Source organism: Phyllostomus hastatus, unplaced genomic scaffold (genome assembly GCF_019186645.2).
Source record: "Phyllostomus hastatus isolate PE091 unplaced genomic scaffold, TTU_PhHast_1.1 phas_scaffold_501, whole genome shotgun sequence".
NCBI lineage: Eukaryota > Metazoa > Chordata > Mammalia > Chiroptera > Phyllostomidae > Phyllostomus > Phyllostomus hastatus.
This window is the reverse complement of record NW_025334033.1, coordinates 29,739,383-29,761,832: the sequence shown is the minus strand read 5'-3', so window position 1 is coordinate 29,761,832 and position 22,450 is coordinate 29,739,383. Positions and strand designations below refer to the sequence as shown.

The 22,450-nt window shown below is 49.4% G+C and overlaps 1 protein-coding gene across 3 annotated transcripts in view; it reads left to right on the top strand.

Annotated features, from left to right (window-relative positions):
- Positions 1–952: 952 nt before the first annotated feature.
- The window catches only part of MEGF11 (multiple EGF like domains 11), a 353,113-nt gene continuing 331,615 nt past the window's right edge, over positions 953–22,450 (top strand). For all 3 annotated transcript variants that reach the window (XR_006783853.1, XM_045823915.1, XM_045823914.1), the window contains exon 1: positions 953–1,059. The gene's annotated coding sequence lies outside the window, so the exon portion shown is untranslated. The remainder of the gene's footprint in view (positions 1,060–22,450) is intronic.

Here is a 22,450-nt window from a genome sequence, read left to right as displayed (position 1 = left end):
GGCCCAAGGGACTCCCTGTGGCACTGGGGGCTGGGGCTTGGAGCTTGCCGCAGGCAGAGAGGTTGGAAGGATTGGATCTACCTCTGGCACCCTCGCAGTTCTGGGGTCAGCGGAGGAGCCCTGTCCTGTTTGCCAGGGGCAGTGGTGGACTAGGCCTTGCCTCTGGAGTTGACATAGGCAAGGTAGTCCCCCGAGCTCTCCTTTCTGGGCCGAAATTTCCTCATCTCCCAGACACAGCTCAGCCTGGCATGCCTAGGGGCCTGACATTCTGGGTTCTTTGCCTGCTTGCCCTTTTACCGTCCAGATGTTTCCCAACCCTGGTCTCGGGTCACAGCCTTCAGCCCTGGCACGCCCTTCCCTGTCCTCAGCCTGTGACTAGAAGGGCTGGAGGGTACCCGGGCCTCGCTCGACCCCTGGGGATTCCCCATTCCGAACAGCTGGAAGGAGGCGGCTGCAGGCCATTCCGACCCACCCGGAGGGAGTAGGGGAGTAGAGCTGAGAAAGGAGAGTAGAGACTTGAAAAGGTCAAAAGGAGAAGAAAATAGCAAAGAGGAATAGAGGAGAGAGAAAAGAGGGATGCGAGAAACGTGCAAAAGAACGCAAGTGGGGAGGTGTTGAGAAGAAATGCTGAAAAGGGTTGTATCAGAGAAAAAAGAACCCAAGGGAAATTGGAGAAAGAGACTAAAAGATAGGAAAAAGAGAGAGCAAACGAGCAGGATCTGAAAGGACCAAAGAGGGAGAGAGAGAGAAAAAAAAAAAGGAGAGTGGGGGAGAACGGAGGGAGGGAGCCGTGAGCGGGGAGGAGGACGGCTGGTAGGGAAGGAGAGAGGGAGGGACCGAGGGACGGAGGGGGTGGGGGCGGGCTCGGCGGCAGCAGCGCAGCTCCAGCAGCCCGCCTGCTCGCGCACTCGCTCGCGGTGCCCGCTGCCCGCCGCCCACCACCCGGCTCTGGGCTGCTGGCAGCTCCGGCTACTGGCCCGGCGCTCTGGCGTGGCTCGGGCTCCAGAGGACAGGACTGAGCGACTGGCCGGCGGAGCCCTGGGCGGGCCGCAGAGGCAGGTAGGTGGTTGGGCGGGGACTGAGAGGACGTGGAGCTTCGAACCGCCTGAGATACTGGGGGACCGGAGTCGGGGAGGGGGCTTTGCAGCCTCTCGACTAACTTTCCACCAGCTTCGTGGATCCCCGTTGCCCTGCTCGGGTCCAGGCTGCGGAAGCTAAGCTTGGTGCGGGGAGGCGGTGAATGCCGGGGTTTGGAGAATGCCAGGGGGTCCGGGCAGGATGTTTTGGGGGTGGCCCTGGACTATGCACCCGTCTGCCTTTCGGCGGCCCGCGGCAGGGGAAGACCCAAGCTCAGCAGCGCAGCGCGGTTGTCCCGGGGAGGGCGCCCAGCCGCCCCTCCGAGTGCGGGGACTCCCACTCCGGAGCCGCCCCCGGACGCGCCCGCTGAGCGCAGTGCTACCGGCGCCCTCCCCGGCTGAGTCCGGGCTTAGAGCCTTCGGGGCTCAGCCAGTGTTGCGCCGCGCAGCCGCCCAGCCCAAGCCGGTGCCAAACGCGCTTTTGCTTGTTGGAGGCGCTAAATGGAATATATACCCCTTTCATTTCGTTCTCTTCCCATCGCCCCGACTCTTTTCAGGGAAGTCCAGAACGTCCTTTTGAGTTGACATCCCGGACGTCCCTCGTGCCTTCGTCTTCGACCCCTGCTCCCCAAGTTCAGAGGAGCAAGTCGCTCCCAGTGCGCGCCTGCAGCGCGGCCCGGAAGTTCCCAACTTCTAGCACCTCCGAGTGCCGTAGCATTGGAGGGAGGGGGGATGGGTGGCACTTGCAGCCCCTTGGAGCCGCGGAGCGCAACCGCCTTCCTCCTAGACTTGGTTTCTTTTCTTAATTTGTTAGAAAAAAGTACGACTTAAAATATGCAAGATCGTTCCTTGCGGGCGTCAAGGTCCGTGAGTGGAGCGAAGCCTTCACCGGTGCAGAACCGGGGAGCGCGCAGCCTCGCTTTGACAGTTCCCGGGGCTCCTGAGCCCTGGCAGGTTTCTTCCAGACCTGGACTCCCGGTTCCTTCCTGTTCCTCTCGGTTCCTTCTCGGGATCTGTCCCCGCTAGCCCGCACTGCTAGGCTAGTCTGACTGCTTCCCGCGTGGTCATGTTCTCTAGAAAAATATTTCAAAGTGGCTCGGCTTCAGTATCTCCCACTGTCCCCGAGGGAACGCAGAGAGCGCGGTCACGGCCGGCTGGAGGAAGGCTTTGGATGGTTTGGGCTCCCGGTCATCTCAGCTCGCTCTGGCAAGGGGATTCGTGCCCGGGCATCAGCGTTCCTCCCGCGCTCTGCCTGGAAAATAGGGGTTAAATGCCGGCACCGGGTGGCTGTGTGCGGAGGCTGTCCTGGGCTGTCGGAGCCTGACGGGGGCGCGGGTCCTCTCGCTCCCGGAGTTCGGGAGGCCGGATCCGCTGCCCGGTGCGGCTTCCTCGGAGCCAGCGGGGCCCCGGCCTCGCATCCCTCTTTGTAGGAGTGCTATTGAACAGATCCTGTTGAAAGGTTTCGAGCAGGTTTCCTGGGGCGAAAGCTGAGGGCTTTGCGGGGAAGGTCCGTCAGCTGTCCTTCCCCGCAGGTTGTCCTCCGCCCCCCAGGACCCTGAACTGACCACCCGGGAGCACTCCATCCTCAGCTCGTTCGGTGGGTTTTCCCTGGTGCACGACATGCACCAGGTCTCACAGTTGCTCACGTATTGTTTAAGCCGCTAGAAATTCAAGGTCCGACACTGCAGTCTCCACCCCTTCCTCCCATCTCACAGATCAGCAAACCGAGGCCCAGAGAAGTGGGAGGACTCCTTTAGAATTAGTTAAGTGGGGGAGGGATCTGGAAACCAGGCAGGTCTCCTGATTCCTAGTTCAGGTCTTTTTCTAATACTCTACCTGCCCTCACCACATTCTTAGCACAGGACAGGTGCTCCTAGTCAGGCCACATCAAGTCCTTGGAAACTGGGAGTGTGTAAGGTTACAGACAGAAGAAGACTGGTCTCCGATTCTCATTAGGTCCTGTGTCGTCATCTCCCCGGATAAATCACTTAGGTGACAGTTTGTTGCGCACCTAACCTCTGCTGGAACTTAAATCTGGGGGTAAAGGGAGTCTTTAGACTGCCACCCACCCCCCAAAGTGCAGTCCACAGGGAAAGAGCCGCCATTGTTTTGTCACTAAGGAAGCCAGGATAGGCTTCTCAGGTGAAATTGATTTTGGAGGGGGCAGGATTAGGGATAGTCCCTGGAGAAGGGAGGGCTTGGAAGTAAGCCTGGGCCGATTTCCAGTTGGGGGAGGAGTGATTCGGAGTAGGAGGCTTGTGCACTAAGAGAGAGGCAGGAAAGCTCACAAATTAAGTTGTGACCAACAAACTAAGTTGATGGTCAAAGGACAGCAGGCTCAGGGCCTGTGAGCAAGACGCCCGAGGGCAGCTAGAAGACCCAGCTCCTCTGAACTCAAGCTCAAAACCTGGTCCCAGAGGTCTGCTAGTTCCACATGGAGGGTGAGCCACTGGTTGGGAAGCAGCATTCCATGGGCCAAGGGTCGTGGCTGACTGCTGGGAAATATTCAGGCTTTGTTTCTCCTTTTCCCCTTTCTCCTCTTTCCAGAGTTTCAAATACAGTTGACCCTTGAACAATTGGGGAAGGGGCAGCAATTAGGAATGCCACCTTCCGATCAAAAATCTGCCTATAACTTTGGACTCCCCCAAACATCAGTTGTTCCTAAATCTGTGGAAGCTCAAGTCCCTTATATAAAAAGGCATAGAACAGTGTGTGTAGTTATCCCTCTGCATCTGCAGATTCCCAACCTCGGATAGAAAATGCTGTTTTCTGCCTGAAGTTGGTTGAATCCGTGGATGCCAAACTTGTGGATACGGCAGGCAGACTGTACACTGATTGAAAAAAATCTGAGTGTAAGTGGACCCACACAGTTCAAACCTGTGTTGTTTAAGGGCCAACTGTAGTTTCTTTGCCGCTTCCCAACCATACCTTTTAGAATTTAAATACTTGAGTGTTTTGGACCTACTGTTGGACGTGCTATGGCCAGGGCACTTACTACAATAGGAATATTAGGTAACAAATAATTCTTGAGCTCCTACTTTGTGCCAGGCAGTGGCCTTGGGACGTGGCAGGGAACTGGACAGGCAGAGTCCCGTGCCTCATGATGCTGACATTCCCTTAGGCTTCAGTCCTCCACAGGCTTCAAGTCTAGTTGCAGAGTGGAAGCAAATTCACAAAGAATATTCGAAGAAGTGATGAAGTGGAACCATATAACACAGAGAATCCTAAGCTTGCCCTCTAGTAGTTCAAAGCTCTGAGTTGAAAAGATTTGAAGTTGTTGGCGATGAGATTCAGAGATTTGGAGATTCTGTGGGCTTCCATGACCCCAGCTCCTGGTTGCCAAGGGTAACCCAGAGGCAGCTGCATTGATGGACTCAGATATGGCAGCGGAGAGCTGCTCTGCAGAGCTCCTGCAGTCACCACCAGACGGGGCATGGCAGGAGGGAGCTGGGGAGTGTTAGCAACTGTGGTCTTGCTAGGTATCCATAGAGACTGGTGCCAGGTAACCATGTGCCTTTTAAATTCCAGCACCCACAGCTATTGGCTAATTCTGTAGTCCCATTGTACAGATGGGTAAACGGAGCCCCGACTCTGCAGATTGGGACAGCTATGCAGAAAGTGGAGCCCAGCTCCTATAGAGTCTGAGTATCCCTGATCTCTTATTCCTCTTAAAATGATGTTCTTTTCTGTCTGTTCTATAGACCAGTAGCTCTCAGACTTTAGTGTAGAAGGCTTGTTAAAACACAGATTACTGGGATCCACCCTCAAGGTTTCTGATTCAGTGGGTCTAAAGTGGGCCCAGTAATTTGCACATCTTAATAAGTCCCCAGGTGATGCGATACTCTTGGTCTAGGGACTACAGTTAAAGAACCACTGTGGTGGAACAAGGAAAAGTGAGTTATTTTCTTGAGATTTATGCAATGGGGGAGCCTGGAACAAAGGCTGTGATTTTGCTCCAGAAACTCCCAGAACTTGCCTGTGTATAATCCCCTCCCCCTCATCCCCAGGAGGCCATAGAATTAAAAGAATATTTTATCTTCATCAGCACACACAGAGAGAATATATTGCAATATAATTAGGGAATAAATAGGTGTCCTGTGTTGGATGTAGGCTCCATGCCCCATGGCTCTGTGGGGGTTTATTATGGCAGCGTTCTAATTGAAAAGGTGCCATCCACCCCAAGAGCCCCTCATGAAACTTGCATGGCCTGGGTGGTCATTGTCCAAAAAGGCATGTCTTCTTCATTTAAAATAAAGAAAGTCAGAGAGATTGCTTCTCCTGCTAAGGGGACTATCAGTGTTTCATTTGACAGTAACTATGCAATGTGTTCTTAGCAGAGAGAGAAGGAAATTGAACAGCCATTGTGAACAGAAAGAGGTTGGAGAAAGTCCATCCACATCACAGGTTTACAGATCTGTTTGTTGAACGTGTCACCTTGGTTTGAAGCCCTGTCTGTTTCACCAATATTTCTGACTTTCAGCTGTATCTCAGCAGGAGGAAAGGAGAGTTTGTGTTCCAACTTAGCTGGTTGGGTGAATATAACAGCACACTTTATTCCCAATGTGTTAATTAGACCCAAAAGAAAAGAACCATAAAAGAGTTGTTCTCCTAAATGCTAGCATTTTTCATCTGGATTCTATTTATTGATTATTTTACAGTTGAGAAGGAGCAAAAAAATCCATGTTTTTATAGCAAATAAAGCTGGCTGCAGTAATTATGCAGGCTCAACATGTCTGTTCTGGAGCAGGAAGTTGGAATTCAGCCTGACTCTCAAACATTTGGATGAGATCTAATTGAGAAAGACATTTCAAAGAACAAATATTTAGGAATGCGGAGTTTCGATGATGGTCTCTCTGGGCCAAGCGCAAGCACCTTGCTTTTCGCTTGATCCTCAGAAGTGGGGGGAGGCGATGGGGAAGGACCTGGCCCGTGATGCTGAGACTACAGTCAGAATATTAGGCTGAAACTCGGTGAGGCTTAGTAAAGGGAAGAGAGGTGCCTTCAGAGAGATGTCCCCTGTAACTGGTGAGCAGGGGGAGAGTCAGTTAATCAAATATAGATTGAATAGTTATTGAATGTCTAATCTTGGAATAGGCACAGTGAGGACAGGGACCAGGGCTTTTCCCTATTATATGTCTCCCATAATGCTTGGCTCTGGTATCTATAGTGATAAGAGCCCTTGACTGGAGTCAGTACCAGTCAGGGTGCCAGGAGCAGAAAACGTGAACTTGCCTGGCTGAAACAATAAGGAAATTAGTATCTCCTATAACAAGAGGTCTGGGCTACACCTGCCCCAAGCTTGGTTCTTTCACTAATTTAACAGCATCATGGAAGATGTAGAATTTTTCATCTTTCCTTGTTCTCAAGGTCACAAGGTGGCTGCAGTCCTGCTAGGTGTTGCACCCTTACAGTGACGTGGAGAGGCAGAAAGTCAGGAACGGAACTTTTCCCAGAAGACTCGCAGGCTGTACCTTTTCTCATTGGCTGGAATTGGGAATCGCATGTCCGTGCATTAAACAGTCACAGGCAAGGGAAGGAGACCATTGAAACTGGCCTCAAATAATCTTCATGTGTGTTTTACCTCAGACAGAACAACATTAGAAAGCTTTTGGAAGGGAGAAAGAAGCAGCCAACAGTGCTTGCTATGGAGTTTAAGACCTGGGTTTGAATTCTCTCTACTCCTTTTTAGTCCTGTGACTCTGGGGAAAGTATTTCACTTCTTTATGCCTCAGTTTAATGCAACTTTGTTGGACAGATGAATCTGAATTAGCCCAATAATTACACTTGATTGGTATAAGAGAAGTAGAAGATTATTTGAAGATTTGATCTCTGACACCCAAGAATTATAATTTATTGAGGCCTAGACCATGTAGACTGCCAAGTAATCAGAGAACAGAACCAGAGAGTAAATAATTATGACTTGCAGACCAACTAGGGTAAGAATGTGACATCAGTGAGAAGCACAGTAGTTAGGGAAGGCTTCCTGGAGGAAGTGGTTCATGGGCATACTGGAACACCAATATTTAGGTACGGATGGATTCTGACCTCCTTCTGCCCAACTTGCTTCCTCTTGCTTTTCTTCTGTCCGTGGTGAATGGGACCATTAGGCCAAGATGAGACTTCATCTCTATAATCACAGTGACTTTGGCAGTCAGTCCTAATATGACCAGCTGTGGTGCTGGGAGGCAGGTCACAGTGGCTTCCTTGCTAGTTTTAGATTTATGTTTCCACTTCTGGATGATCCATTAGGTTCCACCTCTCATACTGCATTTTAGTTGCCTATCAGATATTATTATTTTATTATTATTTGGATGTCTGGCTGCCATTATAAAATCCATATGTCTAAAATGAAATCTAACATCTTCCCATCTCTTAAGCCATCTGCCCTTCTGGATTCTTCATTTTTGTTATTGGCGGCACCATCCTCCCAGATGCTGGGCTTGAAACCTTAGCACTGCTTTTGACGCCTGTCCCCTTCCTCTGTTTCCAGTCTTCAAGCACCACCTTTTTTGGGTCTTCATTATGTTTCTTGAATATAAGCCTTGCTTTCTGACATGAGACATCTGCTTTGTCTAGCCTCTTGCTCTGATCTCCCATCCTCAGGGCAGTGCACAGGAGTCGTGGGGATGCATGTCTTCCCGCGCAGTCTGAGGGGCTCTGCGAACAGCGTAGTCTGTAATTGCTAGTGCAGGGTGGCAGCGAGCCCGGCTGGAATCCACGGCTGCAGACACATTCTATTGCTTGGGGTGTCATTTTCCAACCTCCTATCTCTCTCCTTCAAGTCACCTGTAAACATCATTTTTATCCACTCATTACCTTACAGTCTCTTCCATACTACTCACTGGATGAAGCCCAAACTCCTCAAATGGACATGGAAAGCCTCCACAACTCTGTCTTCCCATCCTCACCTGCTGGGACTCACCACCACTGCCGATTCTGCGTCAAGTTCTGCCCTTCTCTGTGTGTAACCCAAACCACTCTTTCTTTCAAGGCCAGTGTTAGAGCTGCATCCTCATTAGACCTTCCCTGACCACTGGAGCCCACAGAGACCTTGAAGCATCGATCTTTTCTTCCCCGAACTTCTGTAGCAATTATTGCCTACACCACAAATCCAGTGCTTAATAATGTGTTGCTGGTGTCATTGTTCGGTGTTTTCTTGGAATGTTCTCTGTCTTCCCAATTGGATGTAAGACCACAGAAGTCGGATATGAGATGGGGTGGATCTTCCTTTGAACCCAGCACTGTGGCCAGCAAGCACATGGCCCTTTGATGAGTATTTATTGAATTAATACATCACAGGAATAAGGGAAAGTAAAATGATTTACCTGAAAAGTCAGTTAATCTTCACCTTTCTTCCTTTAACCTCATATTGTAGAAAGAACTAAATTTGATGAATGCTTGCTCTATGCTGGGCACTATTTTAGGTGATTTTTTAGGAACTGTTTTAACTCAGCCTTGGAATCACCCTGTGAGGTCAGGATTATTGTCGTCATTTTACAGATAAGGAAGTGGAGGCTGAGAGAGGTTAAGTGGCTTGCCAACTCACTCAGCCAGCAGGAGGCAGAGTGAGGGGCAAGGTCAAGTTCTTTACTCTGTGTTCTGTTTCATACATCTCGAGGTTCTCCCGACCCTGTGGGTACCCTGTTCTCCAGTCTGTTTATTCCCATTGGCCGTGTCTCCCTGCCTCCTCCTGTTCCTCTCTCCGAGCAGCATCAGATCTCCTTTTGTCCTGACAGTGCGTTTGGGAGCTTTTCAAATCCTGACAGTCACTGGAAGGCTTTCCCGAGGACCTCCCTCTCCTGTGAGGTCGAGGCTCCTATGGATCACTCGCCTTTTTACCTTGACTGTGTTTCCCATTACCCTCAGGCCTGGGCCAGAGATTCCTTTTAGAGAATAAAACATTCTGCCAGTGGAATCAAGCTGGGTCTGAGGCAAGTTTCCTGAACTCCTCTGCCCTTCCCTCTCCCCCATCTGACCCTCCATACTCATCTGCCCTCACCCTGCCACCGCCGGTTCTGTGTCTCAGGTGTCTCTGCTGTGGAAGGAAGATGCTGCTGACTCATCAACAGGAAGGTGGTCTGTCCATCAGCTCTAGAAGCTATGAACGGCACGCTTCCATCCTCTGTGGTGTTTTTCCTCCCTTCATTCATTCATTTATTCACTTGTTCTATAAATACTGAACATGGGCCACACACTCAATATGACAAGTCCTTAGCTTCATGGAACTTGCATTGAAATGATGAGAGACAGATGGTAAAAACAAACAAACACACAAACAAACAAACAAACACCCCCAAACAGCACAGAATATACTTTGTGAGGTTATAAGGAAGAAAAACAGCACGGTAAGGGGGTATGTATGCAGTTGGGATGCTGCTGGTTTCACACTAGTTTACACAGGGAAGGCTTCTCTGATGGAGGCGTCTGAGCAGAAACTGAGAGGAAGGGTGCCAGGTGGGTATCTGGGGGCAGAGAGCACCCAGCAGAGGGAACAGTAAGTGCAAAGGCCCTGAGGGGAGAACTCACCTGCCAAGTCTGAGGATCAGGAAGAAGGCAGCAGTGGAGAAGAGGAAAGCTTGGTGGGAGGTGAGGGCTCTTCATCTTCAGCCTCTTTGCTGTCTCAGGTAGAGTCACCCTTCTCACAGCTGTGGCTGCTGGCTGAAACAGCCACCTCCTTTCACTCAGAGGTGCCAATCGACCTTGCAGCTCAGCTCTGGTCCCCCACCCTCTAGGGGGCTGCCACCTCTGCCATCCCTCATTGGTTTACGTCTCTTCTGAATCCCTACAGCGCTCTCTTTTCCACTGCACCACTAAGCCCTTGATGACTTGTGGACTAGTGTCCCTTCCTGTAGGCTCGGCCTGGCCTGTGTTAAGTCTCACCTATCTAATGACCTGTTTCTTGAAACTGGTTTATTCTTCCTCCCCAGGACCCTGCACAGAGCTGGACTCAGTGTCTCCCCATCAGTGGTACTAGCGTCAGAGCTGGGAAAGAGGTGGGCTCTGCAGAGATCCATGGCTGGAGCCTTCTTTACACTATGCCTGTGGTCCCTGCACCATGGACAGAAACTCTTTTATTCTGGCCATTCCCAGAGCACGTAGAGCCAGGAGCCTCTGGGGGCCTCTGCCTGGAGCTGGGAGGAGGAATCGGCCGTTCCCCAGGACTCGTATGCAACTTCGGCTCTGGTGGGAAAGGAGAGGAGCTGGGATGTGGAGGAAGCCATTTTTTTAAATTGGCTTTTATTTCTCAGTCAGGGAGGAATAAGGTGTTTCAGGAGCAAAGGTGGAAGGAAGTCATCCAAGTTTCCAGAGACCCTTCTGCTATTTAAGGCAGGAATCCTGGGTGGGGAGGTTAACCTGTGAATGACCTTGGGCAAGTTACTTAACCTTTGCCTATTCTATTGCAATTTCTTCTCAGCTAAACCTCCCCTCTTCCCATCCACTGTAAAAGAAAATAAACAGTAAGTCAGATTTTTAGGGATTCTAGTTATTCCCCAGGTTGGCCTTTGCACTCATTTTTAGGTAAATGTTTGTAAAACTTGAGACTGTAGAGATGGTCCATTTCGAAAGGGGGAAAACCTTCCCATAGGTCTCCCAAATTATCTTGAGTTATGAATACAATAATACGGGGTGGGCAAAAGTAGGTTTATAATTGTTCATATGGAAAATAATATAATAATTAATAAATAATACAAGGATAAACTCTGTGTTACATGTACTCACAACCATAAACCTATTTTTGACCCACCCTGTATTTAAATTTACACAAACACAAAACTAGGCATAAGCCTTATGCTTATGCTTATAACTCTTACGCAACCTTAAATCCCACACAAATTTATAAATTAAAATGCAAAGTCAATGACACTTAGATTAACAATACTAATTTAACGTGATAGATGCTATTGTTCCACTAAGACTAAATCACTCCTTGAGATGTAATTGTGGTTTTGGCTGCATAAAGCGTTTTGGCTGCTTCCTCCACCATACGCCCTGTGGTGACTCAACTCTCCCACCACCTTTCTCAACAGGAATGACTTTTCTCCACTTTGTTCCCACAACCTATGGAGGGGTCATTCAGCTGGGACTTGACACAAAAGCATTTGTGCATTAAGTGGTCGCTTTTTCCTCATTAGCCCACAACAATTAAAGGAGCTCTATTAAATTCTAGTGCAGAAGCAGACCCCCGCAAACAAAGCTGGGCCTTGAGACTGTCACTGTTGAGTCACTGAAATGAAAACACAAGCTAAATAAATGAATAAACTCATGGACACAGATAGCAGTATGGTGATTACCAGAAGGAAAGGGGGAAGTGGGAGGAGGTAGAAGAGGGTAAAGGGGTATTAAATACACTTATTAATGTGGTGTGACTATCACTTCTATCCATCTCCATAACTGTCTCTCTCTTTTTAAAGATTTTTATTTATTTATTTTTAGAGAGAGGCAAAGGGAGGGAGAAAGAGAGGGAGAGAAACATCAGTGTGTGGTTGCCTCTCTCAAGCCCTCTACCGGGGACCTGGCTTGCAACCCAGGCATGTGGCCTGACTGGGAATCGAATCAGCAACCCTTTGGTTCTCAGGCTGGCGCTCAATCCACTGAGCCACACAGGCCAGGGCTACCTCCATAACTCTCTAGTGTGTATTTTACAACAACTTTGCAAAGCAAGTTATTATCCTCAGAAACGGGCTCAGTGACTGGCCCAGAGTAACACTTCATACCTGGTGTATGCCCCTCGACAGTGACCTTCAGTGACAGTGGTGGGCTTGGTTTTCCAGAAGCTTGTGTGGGGTGAAGTGAGGTGGCGAGGCTTCCTGATGTGGGGATTCAGTGGGATGACCTCGGAAGGGCTGTCCCGGAATTGATTCTGTGGGTCAGGGTAGGGGTGACTTCCTCCTATGTATCTAGGACCCACGTTTCCTCACTGTAAAAATTATATAAAACCCATTCCTGCCCTTGGAAGTTGCCCTTCCCCTGCCTGACCTGCCTGGTTTATCATCTAAGCTTAAAATAAATACAATAAATAAAAACACCCTAAAACTTTTTTTATCCTGCAGCGGATGAGCAATAATCTACACATGCAAATAAACGGCATGCCAGTCTCCATGAATATTAATTTGGAAAGAGAGTCTGAGGCCCTAAAATATACTCAAAACCAACAATGTAGCATTTTGCAACTCCTCCAACCAGCTTCGAGATTCACGGCCTTATTATATTTTAAGGTTCCCCTGTTCCCAGCTTACTTCCCCTTGGAACCTCTCAAGGTTACCAGGGGGACATAGTGTCTCAGGTCAGCAGGCCAGAGGCTGGCAAGTGGTGGCTGAGTCCTGACTCTGGGGCTGTGGCTGACCTTGACCTTCCTGGGCGAGGACCAGGCCTTAGATCCTCTTCAGATCCCAACATTAGCAATGAGTCCCCAAGGCCAGGAGACAGTTCCTCGGGACACTGCAGGGCAACTGTGAGCCCCCAGGCTCTTGTGCTGTCAGGGAGATGGAAGGTGGGAGAGGGAAGGGGCCTTGGGAACTAACTCGTCTTACCACTCACAGGCAAAGGAGGAAACTGGGACCCTGGAACAGGGGGTGACTTGCCCCAGGGTGACATGGTGACTTAATGACAGGAAGCAAGAAATCTTATTAATTCTTTTTTAAAATTTATTTTTCAATTATATGACATACAATATTATATTAGTTTCAGGTGTATAATGTAGTGATTAGACATTTATATAATTTATGAAGTGATCCTCCTGATAAGTCTAGCACCCATCTGACACCATATAGAGTTATTACAGTATTATTGACTACATTCCCTACACTGTACTTTACATCCCTGTGACTACCTTATTCATTCTTTGTGCTGAGTACATTTCTATGTGTGTGTGTGGGTGAAGGGATGGGCAGGGTGTCATTTAAATTTGTATACTTTGCGGGGAAAGAGTCGTCCTTCTAGTGTGAACCTTCACTCAGAGACAGGCGGTGACTGAGAATCCAGCCTTGTATCCCATTTGGGTTTAAACAAATTATTTTCTTCCTTCCCCAGTAGATTTCCAAACTACATTATACACAGGCCAGAATTAACGTGAGGTTGCATTGTAGAGCACATCCCAGCCGATGTGATGAAAAGGCAGGAGAGAGGAGTGTGAGTGTCTCTGAGGAAGCCAGATGGGGTTAACAACTGGCTGGGGGGGACCAGGAGGTGGAAAAGTAATTGGCAGTAATTTCTGTGTCCTGCTACATACCGGGAAGGCTCCGCTGGGTGAGGGGAATGTTGCAGCGTCAGTTTCATATGAAGCTGAGGTTCTTTCTTTCCTGTTGCTTCCTGGGTAAGTCTGGGCAGTTCCCCTCTGAGCCTCCTTATTTTTGTCAGTCGATATTGAGGTAATCATTCCACTTCTCAGTGTTGGTTTGTGAAGTTTAAGTGAGGATTGAAAGTTCCTGCACCATGCCTGGCACGAAGTCTGTCTTCAGTAGGTCCAGATTTCTTTCTTTTCCAGATAAGGCTCATCTGACTGCCTTCACTGGGTTGATTTGGATGTGTGTGTAGTGTCTGTGCGTCTCCATGTGGGTCTCTTTTGTTGTCTGTGTTGGTGTGTTTCTCTGTGCGTTTGTATGTGTCCGCTCTCATCCATGTGTCTGTTTTTGAGTGGTGGTATAGGTAGGTATGTGAGTCTGTCTTTGTGTTGAAATGGTAGTTTTGTATTTGTGAGTGGTTGTGTGTCTCTGTTTCCATGACAGCATAAGTGTTAGTGTGTGTTTCTGTGAGTGTGTGCTTTAATGTGCATGTCCATGTGGCAACATTTGTGTGTGAGCATGTACATGCATGTGTATATAGTGAAGGACTGATGTGACCAGAATGCTCCACGGGTAGGGAGGTGTGCACAGAGCCCTGGACCTGGGGTCCTCGCTGAGGTGCTCCCACCCAGAACACTCACCCAGTCCCTGACTCCAGGCTCCTGGAGCCCTAATTGCTATCTGTCCATGTACCTCTACTTCCCTAGAGGCATGCTGGGCTGAGGCCCCGGCCCATTTGCATTTGCGTTTGCATATCACATGCATAATCATTTTCATTGTCTATATAGACTCTGCTTTCAGTTCTGCAGTTTTCAAGGTAAAATGTAGTTGCTCTGTTGAAGATCATTATATCAAAAATTGCTGCATTTTGTTTTATTCTTTCTGGCCCAGAACTTCCTCCAAGAATTGGGGGGCTAGGAGAGGATGCAAGCCCCCAGAAGCCAGTTTTCTCCTCTGTTGAGTAGTTCCATGGGTGGAGGCCTTTGGATCCTGGGTGAAGCAGTTGAGGGCAGATTTCCTTATTCCGTTGGTTTTGCTCCCGACCAGAGTCAACTCTGCCATGCCATAGCCAGGGATAAGTGTAGTCCAACTTGTGCCCTGTGGCTTGCTTCCCTAGCCCCCACTGAGTTACCCCAGGGGATGAAAAGGAAGGCCCACCTTGGGTGTTTCAGCACCTCTGTACCTGTCCCTGGCTGGGTAGGGACCTTGAGGCCAGGGCTGTCCTTACAGGAAACAAAGAAGCACAGGATGTCTTTTCCTTTCAAATACCTAGTACATAATCAATTACATTTCTAGTGCCACAGAAAATGCCAACCCAAAAGGAGGGCTGTATGCCCAAATAGCTTCCCTGTGGGCCATCATCACTGCGCTCAACATTCCCTCTTTAGATGGGGTTCGGGTCCTGGCTCCTTGCTTTCTGGCAAGTTACCTAACCTATCTGAGCACCCATTTTCTCATCTGTAAAAGAGGTAATAATAAGAGTACTCAACACTAATAATAGTACACAGGGCATTGTGGGGATTAAATGTACAATGTAAGGAAAAGGCTTGGCTTAGTGCCTGAAACATGGCAAAGGCTCAGTAAGTGTTGGCATAGCCAGTCCCGTGGCTCCATTAGAAAACAGAAGTTCCACGGCATGTCTTTATACCCTAGCACAAATTGTTCATCCGACACTCCTTGGACTGGCAACAGGGCCGATCCCTTGAGTGCCTTGCAGAAAGGCAGGTCCCCAGAGAACGTGGGTTGTCTTCCCATGGCTGGAAGCATTTGCAGTGCGGGTGGCAGGAGTGTCCTTGTCTGGGTCTCCAAGGATTCAGGCCCCCACTCTCCCCTCATCAAAGGGTCAGCAGTATCTCATTTCCTGTTCTTTTTTTAGAATATATTGTATTGATTATGCTATTACAGTTGTCTCATTCCCCCCCTCTTTATTCCCCTCTGCCCTGCACACCCCCTCCCATCTGCATTCCCCCCTTTAGTTCATGTCCATGAGTCACACATGTAAGTTCCTCGGCTTCTATATTTCCTATACTATTCTTAACCTCCTCCTGTCTATTTTCTACCTACCATTTATGCTACTTATTCCCTGTACCTTGTCCCCCTCTATCCCCCTCCTACTCCCCTGCTGCTAACCACCCATGTGGTCTCCATTTCTGTGGTTCTGTTCCTGTTCCAGTTGTCTTAGTTTTTTTGTCTTTTTTTTTTTTTTTTTAGGTTCGGTTGTTAATAGTTGTGAGTTTGTTGTCATCTCACTGTTATATTTTTGATCTTCTTTTTCTTAGATAAGTCCTGTTAACATTTCATATAATAAGGGCTGGGTGATGATGAACTCCTTTAACTTGACCTTATCTGGGAAGCACTTTATCTGCCCTTCCATTCTAAATGATAGCTTTGCTAGACAGAGTAATCTTGGATGTATGTCTTTGCCTTTCATGAGTTTGAAACTTTCATGAGTTTCATGAGTTGGACATCTTTCCAGCCCCTTCTTGTCTGCAAGGTTTCTTTTGAGAAATCAGCTAACAGTCTAATGGGAACTCCTTTGTAGGTAACTGTCTCCTTTTCTCTTGCTGCTTTTAAGATTCTCTCCTAATCTTTAATCTTGGGTAATGTAATTATGATGTGCTTGGTGTGTGCTTCCTTGGGTCCAACTTCTTTGGGACTCAGTTTTCTGGATTTCCTGGAAGTATATTTCCTTTGCCAGATTGGGGAAGTTCTCCTTCAATATGTTTTCAAATAAGTTTTCAAATTGCTGCTCTTCCTCTTCTTTTTCTGGCACCCCTATGATTTGGATGTTGAAACATTTAAAGTTGTCCTGGAAGTTCCTCAGCCTCTCCTCATTTTTTTTTTCAATTCTTTTTTCTTCATTCTGTTCTGATTGAATGTTTCTTTCTTCCTTCTTTTCCAAACCATTGATTTGAGTCCTGGTTGCCTTCCCATAACTGCTGGTTCCCTGTACATTTTCCTTTATTTCATTGTTCATAGCCTTCATGTTTTCCTCTACTTTGTGACCATATACAACCAATTCTGTGAGCATCCTGATTACCAGTGTTTTGAACTCTGCATCTGATAGGTTGGGTTGTATTCATCGCTTAGTTGTATTTTTTCTTGAGCTTTGATCTGTTCTTTCATTTGGGCCATTTTTTGTTGTTGTCTCGGTGTGCCTGTTATGTAGTAAGGGGCTGAGCCTTAGGTGTTCACCAGGGTGGGGCAACCCACGTCACTGCATTGTGATGCTGCCAAGGGGCAGGGGTTCGAGAGGGAACAATGCTGCTTGCTCTGCTCTTTGCTGGCTTTCAGTCACTTCCCCTGCTACCCACAAGCAAATTGGGCCCTTCTGGTGCTGATTCCCGGGTGGGTGGGTTTGTGTATGTTCTATGACCCTGTGGGTCTCTCCAATGAACTCTCCTGTGAGGCTGGAAGTTTCTCCTGACGACATAACCCCCATAGGTTTTTTCAATCAGAGGTTTTGAGGCTTTGTTTCCCCATGCTGGGACCCTGGGTTGCATGGTCTGTCTTGCTCCCCAGTCCCCGGTTTATCTGCATGCAAATGCGGGACCACCTGCCCCACCAGCCGCCACCTTGCTATGAGTCCTCTCCGCCCAGCTGCTCATCTACACCCCTCCTACTGGTCTGAACGAATGTTTCTTCTTTAATTCATTGGTTGTGAGACCTCCATACAGTTTGATTTTCTGGCAGTTTTTTTTTTTTTTTTTTAATTTGTTGTTGTCCTTCTTTTGGTTGTGTGAGGAGGCAGTGTGTCTACCTATGCCTCCATCTTGGCCAGAAATCCCTCATTTCCTCTTCAAAGTCAAGTAATTCATCATGTCTTGTGTGTCTTTACCCTGAGCAAGACTCTGGTGGGCACCAAGGGCCAGCCACAGCTGAGCAGACTTGAGGTTCTTAGAATACAGAGTTGGAGGCAAAACTTGGGCTAGTGCTTTACTCAGGGTGGGGGTGCAGTCTCAGGGTGAGGAGAGTGAGAGGACAAGGGGAGTGAGGCAAGGAAAGGGGCGAAGCAAGTGCCGGGCTGCCACAGCTATGTGAGGGAAGCACTGCGTTTGCTCAGTCATGAGGGCGTCTGTAGGTAAACTGAGGGCAGCCACTGTGACTCAGAACAAACATTGAGGGTTGAGGGAGGGAGTTTACCTGCCAGCCTCTTGGTCTCTCATTGGTCCAAGTTTTCCCCATGGGTGTTAGCTCCCTTGTACTCCTGGTTCATAGCACTTGGTCCCTCTGGGCAGTCGCTGGAGAAGCTGAACCTTTGCCATGTGGCATGGCATCTCAGCTGAGTCCCGAGGTGGTGAGACCAGCCACGATAGGTCTAGCAGGTAGAACCTGGGTACTGGAGCTGCTATGACTTCTGTGGTGGGTGCAATGGAGGTTGTGCCAGAGCCCGGCCAGCACCTCAGGGGAGGCTGAGCCAGCTGGTCATGTTAGATGAGACCATGCAGTAGCAGTGGCCTGGTTGTCCAAAGAGAAAGAAGCTGACAGTCTGGGAGGCAGGTGGGAACAAGCGAGTCTGGGAAGGCTCATACATAGGGTCTCATTCAGCCATAATTAGTCAGTTAATTAATCTACAGTTGGGACCAGGTGCTGGAGTCTGGTCCTCACCCTGTAGGCAGTAGGGAACCATCAGCATTCTCAAGCAGGTGAGAGACCCACTCAGCACTCAGCAATGACAGAATATATTAGTCCACTAGGGCTTCCGTAACACAATGCCGTGGACTGGGTGGCTTAACCTACAGAAATTTGTATCCTCATCGTTTTGGAGGCTGGAAGTCCAAGGATGAGGTTGTTGCCAATTTGGTTTCCGATGAGGGCTCGGCCTGGCTTTCAGACAGCTGCCTCCTCACGGTGTGCTCACTGGCCTTTCCTCCGTAGGTGCTCCTGGTGAAGGGGCAGGGGTTGGAGCTCGGGGGAGAGCTCTCTGGTGTCTTTTCTTACAAACTGATAATCCTATCAGATCAGGGCCTCATCCTTAACGACTAACGTCATTTAACCTTAATTGCTTCCAGACAGAATCACCCTGGGAGTTGGGGCTTCAACATGTGATTTGGGGAGGACATAAACACTTAGCCCATAACACAGGGGCTCTTCAGAGAGGGCCTGTTTTCAGAAGCCCTGGCATCCCCAGCTCAGGCCAGGGAAACAGAAAAGGCTCAGAGGTCACCATTGCCCATGAAGGATCATTCAACCGTGGTGAGTTTGGATTCCTCTGTACCACTTGCCTATGTCTTCTTCAGAGAGGAGAATGTCCTTCCTGGGTGACAGGTGCTGATTCAGAGCACTGGGTCTGGGACCGGAGTGACTGGGTTTGAACCCTGGCTCTGCCATTTAAAAGCTGGGTGAGCTTGGGCAGGTGACTCAACCTCTTCTCCTGTTTATTGAGCACCTGCTATGGATCAGACCAGTTCTAGCTGTTGAAGCTACAGCAGTGGGTGATATAAGACAAACAGATTGAAATGTCTGCCCTTGTGGAGCTTACCCTCTTGTGGAGAGAGCTAGACTATAAACAAAGCAAGTTAGTAGATGACAGAGCATATTTGAAGGTGACACGTGATTTGGTTTAGAAAAAAGGCAGGAAATGTGGTCAGGGAGTGACGAGATAGGGGTGGGGTTGCAGTTTTAAACAGAGTGGTCTGGGAAGATCTTAATAAAAGGGTGACATTTAAGTAACAGCCCAGGGCGGGTGAGGGAGTCAGCAATGCTGATATCTAGGGGAGGTCTCTTGGTGCCTCAGTTTCCTTGCCCGACAATGGGATTATGATAATACCTACTGCATAGAGCTGGGTTGAGTTAATGCACACAGAAAGCACTTGTGAATGCCGTCTGTTACTCTTGTCACTGACACTCAGGCAGGAGCCTGTCCCTGAGTTTCTGGGGGGCGTGCCTGGGCTCCAAACTACTGGGGTTTCGGAAGCGTTTGTCTCACCAGGAGTGGGAGTGGCTCTCCCCCAACCTGCCCCATCTCCTCATTAAGAGGGACATGCAACCTTTCAGTAGTTGGAGAAGCAACACATACATTTTCTTTGACTTGGGCATCTGACCCCCAGAGGGAATTGCAGAAGAGACATTAGCAAAACCCAGGTTTTGGGAAGCAGCTTCAAGCCTTTCTCTGCAGCATCTGCAGACTGAGGTGGGCAGGGGTTTCAGGCTAAGCTCAGGGCTGGGCAGGGGAGGAGTCACTTACCCAGAAACCAGACCCCCAGCAGTGGGGACGTGGGGCCCTGCCCTGATTTCCTCTCCTGGCTGGATGACTGCCCAGCTCTCATCAGCAGGCACTAAGAGTCCCCTCAGCAACTGTGACGCTATTATTTACTGTCGCAGAGATTTTTGTGACTGTAATTTACCACCACTGCGAAGCCCGGGGACCTGAATCCCAGTAGCCCTCAGTATAGATATTGCATCTAATCAATCCTCTATTACTATGCAAATACATCCTATAGGCTACTGATGTCTTTTCCTTTCAAACACTTAATACATAATTAATGATACTTCTAATGCCACAGAAGACACCAACCCCAAAAGCTTCCTGCTATGATTTATACCCACCCAGACAGATAGATTGGTTTATTGGTTCACTTATCATTCAGGAGTGTGCCACCACCCCCAGGAAGGGGCGTAGATTCCACGGCAGCGCTGGGCGGCAGCCTGCCCTCCGGATAGCATTGAGCCGCGCTGTGCGCTGGAGCAAACCACGTGCCTTCTTCTGCGTGGACTGTCCCATTCAGTTCTCTCAAACCGCCCTGGGAGGGAGGTCCTCCTGCTCTCCCAGCCTCCAGAGGAGGAAACTGAAGCCAGAGAGCTGACACAACCCAAGGTCACAATGGGGCCTCTTTTGCCTGGGGTGGACTTTGCAGGAGAGTTTGGTGGTTCAGGCTGGGGCTGTGAACTGTGTGACCCAGCAAGTGGCTTACCTTCTCTGAACCTCAATTTCTTAATCTGAAAAACGGTAGCAAACAGTCACTACTCAGGGGGACGATGAGAATTAGAGATAATGGCAAACATTAGGCACCGAAAACATGCTTGGTAATTTCCTTATTTGGAGGTGGAATGGTGCGATCATCATTTTCGAGGGTATTGTTTTGGTCGCTAGCTGTCCTCTTCTGCAGGGAGCTGGAGGGAGTGATTTGGAAGGAGACAGGCGTTGGTCCCGTGCTGTCGGGAAACACAGCTTCTCTGGGCGGCGGGCACTGAGAGAAGGAAACTCATCGCAGAGCTCACACGGGGGTTCCTTCCATTGGGCTTTGAGTAGCACCAGCCTGAGGAGCAAAGGAAACATGGTCTCTGTCCTTGAGGCACGTGTCCATTGGAACTGAACAGACTCAACAATCCGTGTGACAGGGCATGATGGAGGTCAGCACACAGGCCCCCCAACAGCAGGGGAACCCACATAGTGTCACTGGTGCACAAAGGAAGGAGGTGTTGGGTAGAGTGAGGTCTATGCCCGGCACATGGAGGGCCCTGAGAATAGGATTGAGGTGAAATTTGAGTATGAGATGGTGTGGACAACAGTCTAGTCTTTCCCTGGGTTTGGGGTGGGCTGCCCATCTTGGCTTGGTCCCTCTGCACCTGTGTTCTCAGGCGGGGGAAATGGGTGGTGGTTGAGCGAACTTCCTTCCAAATCCAGGTGGGAAGGGGCGCTGGAGGCTGAGCGGAGGCAGGAGGGGTCAGGGGTGACAGGGAGTGACAGGGAGGGTGCCTGCAAACAACCACTTTGGCCAAGTAGGCATGGGAGTTCACAGTGACCCCTTATGGGTCAAAAGATCGGGGTTTGAGTCACTTTCTTTCTCTCCAGGGCAGCCCTTTCTATGCCCAGGGGAGCCCCCAGGCTGCTCCTCACTCTTCCTTTCCCATCCAGACCCCATTCATGGCCTTGAATCGTATGCAGGGCAGACACAGCTCGTGCTCCCGGACCGAAGAACTGTTCCTTGCTCAGCAGCCCTCTGCCTTGCCTGGAACCTTCTCCCTCTTTTACCTGTGATACCGCCCTCCTCCCTTCTTATCCCTCCTCAGCCCACACTCCCCATGGCAGGCAGAGCGCTGCTTCTAAAGTGCAAACTGGACCATGTCCTCGTCCTGTTGGAAACCCTTTAATACTTCCCCATTGCCCTTGGGAGAAAGTCAAAACTCATTGGCATAGCAGTCAAGGCCCAGCTGCCTCTCCCCACCTTCTCTCCATCAGCTACCCCGTACTTTATGCTGTGGCAACTCCAGCCTGCTTCTGGTCCCCTTTCCCCAGGACTCACATGCTGGCTCATGCTGTTTTCTGACTGCAGTGCCCTTCCCTATTTCCTTAGTCTACTTGACTCTTACATCCTTCATAATCCGGCCCAGATGCCACCTCACCCAGGAGGCTGTCCTTGAAATCCGCCCCTTCCGTTGAGCTGAGTGACCTGTGCTTCTGCTTCTCTGCACTTGCTGATTATAGTCTTGTAACTTCAAAAACACAGTGAGAACATCAGGAGTAGGGACCTGGCCAAAGAGGGGCCCAGTACCCAGTGCTGTCCCTGGCACATAGTTAAAATAAATAGATGTTGATATACCAAACAAGAATAGTCCTTGCTCTTGATATGACACCCTGATGCCTCTGGTGGCTCTTTCTGACCTGAGGGGAGGAACTGGGACAGGGCAGCCAATTTGGGGGTAGACTGTGACATGTGGGAACCTCAGCAGCCGTGAGACCCGTCCAGGGTTTCATTAGGTGGATCCGGGCTTTGCTGGATTTTGGAGACCAGCAGTGTTCTGAGCACCTGGAGGGTGTTGGGGTGAAGTGGTGTTGTGGTGCCCTCCTCAGCAATGGAGCCCCTGGTGGGTAAAGTCATTTAATGTCAAGTATCCATTTTCCCTCTAGGTCCTGGCTCTGGGTTTGTTACGTATTTTTGCATTTGAATTGCTTTAATCAGCTCCCAACTTTTTGTCCTCAACTTGATCCACCCCCTGCTCCCCAGCCCTGTGAGTAGCTAAAGGGATGTAAGAAGAGGAAAATTTTCTGGAAGTAGGAGGCCCTGAAATGGGTTTTCAGGGAGACAGTGGCACCTCCTTTCCCCGCTTTGTGCTGAGTGGGGGTCAGAGGTGTGTAAGCCCACAGAAGAG